The 8,582-nt window shown below is 35.0% G+C and overlaps 1 long non-coding RNA gene across 1 annotated transcript; it reads right to left on the bottom strand.

The window, feature by feature from the left end:
• Window positions 1-6,723: 6,723 nt before the first annotated feature.
• LOC133793755 (uncharacterized) lies at window positions 6,724-7,852 on the bottom strand. The gene is made up of 2 exons (XR_009874936.1): window positions 7,508-7,852; window positions 6,724-7,179 (listed from the first exon to the last, which is right to left on the bottom strand). It is a non-coding gene; the product is annotated as an uncharacterized LOC133793755 (long non-coding RNA).
• Between the last annotated feature and the right edge of the window lie 730 nt (window positions 7,853-8,582).

Here is an 8,582-nt window from a genome sequence, read left to right as displayed (position 1 = left end):
ATTTAACCATAAATATATGTTTATAATAATAATAATATATGTTATGTCTTAACTCATTTGAAAATTAATCGTTCTTTTGAAGAAAAAAAATCTAATTGCATCATATATGAATTAATATTAATTAAAAATAAAAAATCATAAAAATCTAAACGTAATTAACAAAAAATCTAAAATTTTAAATTAAATATTCAAATATAAAAATCTAAATGTAGTTAGAGAAAGAAATTCTATATATAAACAATAATAAGAAAAATAAAAACTAAAAAAAATCGTACGTAGATTTTTTTAGAAAAATTAGATAGAATACTTTTTAAGAAAAAAGAAATCGTATTATATAACTGTTATCTTAAAAATTTAGAATAAAGTTGTAATTTATTTTTTTGTTTTATAAAAAATAGGGGTAAAATAGGTATTATGAAAGATTCATTAAAACAAGAAAATAGCTTCCCCTGTTTTTTTAGAAGCCCTTCCTGAAAAAGCTGGTGAGTCACTGCTTCTCTTAAAAGCTCTTCTAAATTCAAAAAACTCTTTTTATATTTCATCCAAACACACCTAAAAGTAACTTTAAGTCTTCAAAAGCTCTTCCAAAGCCATGCCAAACAGGGCTTAAGTGTTTCTTCTATTCTTTTTTGATTAGTCTCTCACATATATCACATATACACACAAAAATATACAATTATGCCCGCAACGGGCCAAATTATCATAATTGCTCTTCTAACAAGAAACGGGCCCACATGTATATTTAATACCCCTAAACATGCACAACTAGTCATATTATCACATAATTACAATTAAATATAACAAATAAGCATATAACTCCATATATTGCCATCTTGGGCCCCTAATCAAGGCCCTAAGCCTTATTAGGTAATTTTGGGACGTTACAATTATGCTTGTGATTGCTTGATTAATTATGCTTAAATGCCTTGTATCTGGATAATTGCTAAATGATGTATGCATAATCACATTATTTGACTGAAAAGGGATTGACTTATAAGTCAAGGGTGGCAATAGCGCGGTGAGCGCTGGTTGAAATCATTAACTTATAAGTCAAGGGCAACAATATCGTGGTGAGTGCCAATCGAAAGCATTAACTTATAAGTCAAGGGTGGCAATAACGTTGAGCGCTGGTCGAAAGCATTGACTTATAAGTCAAAGGGCGACAATAGCACACTGGGAACTGGTCGATATAGTTAGGCCTAATCAGGAGCGTGATATACGCTTGACCGACCCTATGGTCATTGGAAAATTAAAGCTCCAGGTATGCTGGGCCAACTCTAAGGCTGGTTATACAGAGGATAGGGCAGTGAGGCCTGGGGTGACTCTATAGTCCCATATCATAGGGCAATGAGCCCTGATTTGACTTATTAGTCATTTAGTTTGGGCAGTGGCCCCAGGATGACTATATGGTCAAGTATTTAGGGCAATGGGCTCGGGTGTGACACTGTAGTTGTAACGCCCCAATCTCCAGGGACCGTTATAGTGTGCCTTGTAACCAGTGCTAAACTCGCTAATCAAGTCATTTGGCCAAAATCGTGTAACTAAGTGTGATTAGCGGTTTAGGGATTAAAATTTTGGTTAAGATATAACGTTTCATTAGAACGTTTACTGTATACATTGAGATCTCAAAAATATAATTTCAGAGTCTACTACCGGAAAATATTTACAACAAGCCGATCTAAGCGACAAAACAGGGTTTAACCCTAGTTCCTCTTTCAACCCTCGGTCGTGGCGGTCGAGCAGCCGCATATGTACATGTCATCACCTAAGCTCTCCAACTCAAGGATGGTCCATCTTTCTTTTGCCTTTACCTGCACCACATAGCACCCGTGAGCCGAAGCCCAGCAAGAAAACTTGATATGCTCATGAACAGTAATAACATGTCATCAAATCATAAGGCACACGCCTAGCAGATATAGCCATATTCCAGCAGGCAACAAATCCACATAATGTTGAGTATAACACATCAACCAATGACCATAATAATCATCCCGGACTTTTAGTCCAATATAGAATTGTAACGTTGAGTATAACACATCAACCAATGATCATAATAATCATTCAGGACTTTCAGTCCAAACAAATAGGTGACAGTCGCAAAAGTCACTGAGTTGGGTCTAGCGCCCTTTAGCCTTGTGACGATAGGGACACCGGGGCTTAACAAACAAGTGAACTTTTATTAGTTCAAACAGGATAGGTGCATGTTGACTAGTCACCAACATAACCTTTCTCATGACCATAGAGTCATAACCTTGGAACATCGTTCCCTAGCCATGTGACAAACAGTCACCTGGACCTTAGGCCCTGGCTCTAGTAACTAGTCTTAGACTAGCCAAGCGCTTATAAGTTCATCGACCTTAGGGTCGGTCCAACGTTAATGCCTTAGATCCATTCAACACTGATATCGATTAGATCTAATCTTCATTCGGTTCTGCGTTCAGGACGCTCATGCCATTTCTGACTCTTAGGTCAGTGTCCCTGACTAGTCAGTGTCATATACAAGTAAGCAATGCCACCAAACATATATCACATATCCAATATCCGAATACAGGGCATTCAGCATGCTTACTTAACAAATACTAGCACAATTAGGATCATGCATAAACACAGAGGCTCAAGCTCTGCACAATCTCATACTCAGTATATAAAGCATGTCCTAATCTCATGTTTCTCGTGCATTACATTTAAACATCCAACATGCATCAAGAATAACCATGCATATCACATATACACAGGGTGCAGTTTTCTTACCTCCAGTTCAAGCGAGAATTAGAACAAGAACGACCCTTGAGAACGATCGATTCTTAATCCTTTAGCGGTCACCTAGTCATAATCAAATACAATCTCCGATTAATAAAAATCATCAAAGATAGGGTCTTGACCTAAACCCCACTCTCGGGACCTCGAAACATGCCCACACGGTGAGTAGATTTGATCCCGGGCCTTAAGGATTGAAACCCCGAGCCAAAAACCCTTAAAAACACCCAAAACAGGGCTCTGAAGAAACAGAGTAGCGCTACAGCGCTACTCAATAGCGCCTCAGCGCTATACTCAGAACCAAACCGCCCTAACTGAAGCCCTTTGTAGTGCTATAGCGCCCTCTGATGGGCGCTGTAGCGCTACCCCCAGACTGAGCCACCCCTGAAACCTTCTTCTTCGACTCCTTCGATTCTAACTCGATTCCAATGCTTCCAAATCCCATTTTTGGTGCCAAATGAACCCAAAAACCATCCTCACATACCCCAAGCATCACAACCTCAAGAGCCCTAGCCAAAACTCCAATCAATTCCCCACTTTCCAACCCAAAAACCAGCTAGAACTTAATTAAGAACTCTCCTCAATCTCAACAACACACCCTCTTCAATGGTGGAGCATAACCCTAGCTTATCCCAGCTTAGTTCCTTGGCTTGATTCCTAAAACAAAGCTTGAAAATCCAAAGAGAAATGAAGGAGAAAACCTATCGGGAGAGAAGGAGAAAAGAGACTATGTTTTTTGTTACTCTTCTACAGCCTTAATGGCTGATATAAATCCTATAAGGGGAAAATACCTAAATACCCTTAGGTCTAAAATAAAACCTTAATAGCCACCAAGGGCAAAACCGTCCTTTCGCACCTATTTCGTTAATCATAATTAACACCCTCCAATTCCCACTATTCTTAATAACCTCAAACACCAATAATTCATATCCCATTACCCTTTAATTCCCGGTAATGCTCTAATCATTAAAATCACCCCGAGACTCACCCCGAGCCCCGAACTTAAACCTGTTTTGACTAGACCGAACACTTGCATTCCATGATCGTCTCATGCCGAAAGGCTTGAACAAATCCACATATAATGTGTTACCAATCATAACTCACCCACATGCACGAGAATACACAATTACGCCCTCAACGGGCCAATTACCAAAATGCCCTTGTAATTATAAATACACCCATATGGATGCATTTTATCATCATATTATAATATAATTCACATAAACATGCATATGATCATTAAATAGCATCATAATTCAATTATGGCCCTCCCGGCCTCCTAATCAAGGTCCTAACCCTTATTAGGAAATTCAGGGCATTACAGTAGTCACTTATCTGAATATAATGCATGCATGAGTAGGGTTATTACTGCTAGGCATGCTTATTATGATTCTTAATATGTTCTTAACTGCTTATGAGCATGTTTAAGTTTTCTTGCAGACCCTTGGCTCACAGATGCTTTGTGGTGCAGGTAAGGGGAAAGGGAAGCTGGACTAGCCATGAGTTGGAGAGTTTCGTTGGCGACGTGTACATATGCGGCTGCTCGACCACCTAGGCCGGGGTTTCTCAAAGAAACTAGGGTCAAACCCTATTTTACCGCTTAGGTTGGCTGATTGTATCTCTTGGATTGTAATTAGCCTTTTAAACGTTATTTTGGGATCCCATGTATGAACGCAAACATTTTAATGAAATGGTTATTCCTTTTGACCAAAATTGTTAAACTTAAACTGTTAATCACGTCTAGTTACACGTTTATGGCCAAGAGACTCGTTTAGAGAGTCTAACACTATTTAAAACACCCAGTGTGATGGTCTTGATATCCAGGGCGTTACAGTTACAGTCGTAAATGACATGCTCAAAGTTAGAGGTGTTCATTGGTTGGTTTGGGCGGGTTGAGTGAATTTTTGACAAACTCAAACTTATAATCGGGTTGGTACTTTTCAACTTGTAACCCACCTAATTAAAAAAATTGAATTTCAACCCGACCATCGGTTTGGGCAGGTTAACCCGCCCAAACCGCCGAAACTTTTTTTTTTTCTAAAAAAAATCATTTTTCACTAATATTTGTTATTATTTTCTCTATTTCTAGTTTTTTATTTGTAACTAAAATAATTGCTACTTTAAAATATAGGGTCTTTTATAAAAATAAAAATAAAGTTTTATATATGTATAATTAATAATTAAATAAATATAAAAAAAAAGACAAATCCTTAATTGGGCGGGTTGCCAAAAATTTCAACCCGCCCAATATAATAATTGGGCGGTTTGAAATGAAGGTCGGGTTTTTCGGATTACATTTTTTGTCAGTTTTTTCGGGTTGGTTTGGTCCGTTTATTCGGGTTTGGCGGGTTGCAAAATTTTTTGCACAACCCTACTCTTTGTAACAGTAATGACGAGAACTGGACTCGAGTTCCCAAGGAAGGTTAAACAACGTAGTAATTATGCCACGTGTCAAATGTTGAATGACGGACAACATAGTGCTTTTTAGGTACTTTCATATAGTTATTTAAATGTGACAAGTGTGTTGACACGACTACGGTAAATACGAACACGACACGATTATTAAATGTGTCGAAAACTCAAACACGAACACGGCACAATTATGAAATGTGTTACCCAAACTCATTTATTTCGTGTTGTTTTCGAGTCTTGTCAAAATTTGCCATCCTATGCCACACTCACATTGAGATTAATTAGGATGAATAATATAAAACATTTTCAAAATTAAAATTGTACATATAATATCTGAAAATAAAATTGTTTAGAGATGAGAAGGAAAATAAATTTCAGATCATACATGCATAATTCGTCACCAAATATTTTAATTAACTTAGCTTAACTTGCCATATGGAGAAAGTAATCAAAATTACATTTAAATTAAAAAAAAACATGAAAATAGAATAAGCTTATCTGGATTTACCTTTTTGACTTTTTCTTTCTATTGTTTTTTATTTTTCTTTTTGACTTGATGCTTTTTAAAGATTGAAACTCTAACCCAGGCGTGGGGTTCTAAAGTGTTGTCACGCGCGCATGGTCTATGCTGTGTCTAAGCAGTGGCGAATCCTGGAGCGGTCCAAGCTTGGCAGAGCTGGTCCTCACGTCGCTAAGTAGGTCTATCCAGTGGGTCGCGGGTCCATAGTATTAACGTGCTCTTTCAAGAGAAAATGAACATGAGTGGGTGCAGCCTAACAGCGTTTGAAAAATACGGCCTATTATTGGTCCAACGGGCAGTCCACTCCACAATACATAATCTATACTATTATAAAATGCTTAGATTCTTAAGAAATTATTCAAAGAACGTTTCAAAGATTTTGTTCAAGTGGAGAGGGAAAGTTGAATTTTGAATTGGGATTTTGTCGGTATTGCCTTTGATTTTCAAAGTTTTTAAAACATTAATTTTACTATAATAAACATTCTTTTGAAATTGTAGGCCAAATATTCACTCTTTAGAATTGGGTGGGACTTGTCTATTTTAGTTGTTAATTGACAACACAAAGCCAGAGTTTAATGCATCATAACATACACATCTATTCTATAATAATAATATATCTATGGAATTTATGTTTGTTTGTTACGGCGTCACTACTATGGCTTTGGCTCCCCTATATGCCATTTTTGGTATTGATAATTTGTGCTAATTTTAATCAAAATTCAAAACTCTAAAAAGATTTTCATTACAACCATGTAAAATTATATTAAATATGGGAAAAAATTAACTCAAGTAATTTTATCATCACTTATTAAATCTACTTTTAACGTCAAATAGTCATAATATAAAGTTTCATAAAAAAAATCAATTGTTACATCAATATTGTAATTACATTTTAAGAAAAATAATTCTATTTTTAATATTAAAATCTGATAATCAATTTGGTAACACACTATGTTAGATTGATTTTAAGTTAGTTTTAAAGAGTAATTTAAGATATTATTTGAGTATTTTAACTTCTTCTTTTTTGCTGGACATAGTTAAAGTACTCTATGGATTTTATTGAAATTGAAAGCAGATCAAGTCACATGCAATGACTCTAAATAGTAAAAAATCTCCACCCAAAGGATGAGATACTTAAACCATACTAACTCACTTAGAACTACATAAATGCCTACACATAGTCACTTTATCGAAGATAGTGACATTAGAAAAACACTCGTTATGAATATTACATACCACTCAGGGCTTTTCATAATAATCCCGCACAGGGAACATTCCCAAAGGATTCATTAAAATTGTTAGACCAAATCGTATTCATATTGGAAAATATGAATAACACCCTGACTATACTGTAAAGAAGTGTTGCTGCTGTGGGGTGAGGGCAGATGAGGAAGTGCCATCTTCGTGGATAGTAGAATCTATAGTCGCCATTGGAGAGAATGAACACAAGGGTAGGACCGTTGAGGCTTGATACCATGTAAATAATAGAACTGAAGAATAAAGTAAGAGAGATATTTAGGTGAAAAACCTTAGATTGAATGAATAGAGACCTAAGAGAGAAACCTCTTATTTATAACCAAACAATTACAAGAAAAAGAGAAACAGAAAGGTAGTTAGCCAAGAGGTCTGAACAGAAAATATAACAAAAAATATATCAAGGCCTAAAACTAACTAATAGACTATAAACAGAGGTTATTTAACATATACCAGTAATAACACAAACTAAACTCATAAAATCAAGACAAAACTTAATAATACATCATAAACAATATTGAAAACACCACACACAAGAGCTCCTAGCATTACAAAGGCACCCACCATCCATGTCTAAACCACAGCCAGAACATCACGAACCACGCCCTCCGGATCTCCACCACGATGCTGGAGGAGGAAACCCCACCACCCATAACCACCCTCAGATCTACAACCGACTCTCCCCAACCCACCGGATCTACAAGGAAAAAGCATCCCGTTGATCTCCTTGGGCAGATCCACTCCCACCACCTCCTGATCTGTGTAGAAGATGCCAATTTCACTCCGTGTACATCTTAAGGTTGACAATCTACTTATTTACTTTATTACTTATTACAGTTGTGTATTGAAATTCCACAACACTCAAATAATAGAAACCAAATTATATATAATCTTATTCATTGTACAACTTCTAATGTAATTAATTATAAGAATACCACTGAATCAAAACTTTAAAGTTTTGAAAATGAATTACCAATAGATAAAAAATAAAAATTGCCAACACCTTAGGGTCCGTTTGGTAAAATTTTTGTTTTTAAATTTTTTAAACACAAAAATAGAAATATTATTTTATTTTTAAAAAATAAAAATATGTTTGGTAACTATTTTTGTTTTTTGTTTTTAAAAACAAAAAATAATAAATGTGTTTGATAACTTTTATTTTTATTTTTTGTTTAACAATGTGATGTGTTAATTTGAAGAAGAGAAGGAAAAAATGAAAACTGTTTAAAAAAAATTTGAAAGTAAAAAATTTCTATTTTTCAAAATTTAATAAATTTTGTTTAAAATTTAAAAAAATAAAAATAGAGTTAGCAAACGCTATTTTATGTTTAATTGTCAAATTTTTAATTAATTAAATAAAAAACTGTTTTTTTAATGGTTACCAAACAATACCTTTGCTTTTATAATAACATTTTTTTTTTTAATTTTACTATGTTAGTTAATGATATTTTCAACAAATATTATTATTGTTTTATTTAGATTTATTGTTGAGGCTAAATCAACAATTAAATTTATTTGAGACATTAGTTGGATTAAAAGACCAACTAAGATGTACGAGAGTAGCCATTTGGGGCTAGACTGAAATGTTGGTCATAATGTCTTGGTTACGCTTTTTATGGCCTAATAACCTTTTCACACC

This window comes from Humulus lupulus, chromosome 8, assembly GCF_963169125.1.
Source record: "Humulus lupulus chromosome 8, drHumLupu1.1, whole genome shotgun sequence".
Taxonomy (NCBI): Eukaryota; Viridiplantae; Streptophyta; class Magnoliopsida; order Rosales; family Cannabaceae; genus Humulus; species Humulus lupulus.
Note: the sequence above shows the minus strand (reverse complement) of the source record. Positions and strands in the feature narration are given on the sequence as shown.